The following is a 916-nucleotide window of genomic DNA, read 5'->3' as shown; positions in this document are numbered from 1 at the left end:
ATCTAACAGTGATCTCAGACTGGCACTTGACCTTTGCAAAGATCTACTTTGGACACTAATTGGGAGAAACACTGTAATTCATTTTGTATAGCAAACTCCCAAATGAACGTGCAGTCAAGTATCACTTCAGCCAAAGCACAAGTGTTTTCTGAGCAGATCTCTTCTAGTGGATGCAAGGCTTGTTTCCTCAGCACTCACTCTCCTTTCCCATTGTGTGGCAGCAGTGAGCTTTGAGGAACTGACCCGAGTTCCGTTGATGGGCTCTGGTTAGGAATCCCGGGGTTGCTTCAAGGACGTACCGTTGCATGAGGGGCTGTAAATTGGCCCCCAGAGACTGAAAAGAAAGACTTTCCATTGGTTGGCTTAGGGAGAGGCAATTTCTGTCATCTGCTAGATGTAAATAAAGAAATCAGCGGGTCTTACTGTAACCAGCAGCTGTCTCACAACCCAGAGAGGAAACCAGACGTAGAATGATACAGACCCTGTGCTTACAGAGTAAAGAGAAAGAACCTATATTCTTGATGACACAAGTGAGTCACTTAAACAGCCAACCCTGGAGCCTGCCCCATCTCTAGACTTGCTGTAAATGCCAACTGGTCAGTTTTTCATTCCTTGAATCAAATGGGGTGGGTTGGTTTCTCTATTACTTTCAATTGGAAGTGTCGTAGTATGTATTTCAGTAGAACAGTAGGAAAACCCCTCCATATAGAAATTACAGTATCTAGGATAGATCTTGAATATCCTTCTCAGGATGAATTTCTTGAATATTTCAATTATAGAAGTGTAAAAGGACTACCCTGGTGGTCCAGTGGTTAAGAATCCACCTTGCAAGGCAGTGGACATGGATTCGATTTCTGGTTTAGAAGGATCCCACATGCCAGGAGCAACTAAGCCCGTGCACCACAACTACTGAGCC

This window comes from Bison bison, unplaced genomic scaffold (genome assembly GCF_000754665.1).
Source record: "Bison bison bison isolate TAMUID 2011002044 unplaced genomic scaffold, Bison_UMD1.0 scf7180017864518, whole genome shotgun sequence".
In the NCBI taxonomy this organism is placed as follows: Eukaryota; Metazoa; Chordata; class Mammalia; order Artiodactyla; family Bovidae; genus Bison; species Bison bison.
Note: the sequence above shows the minus strand (reverse complement) of the source record.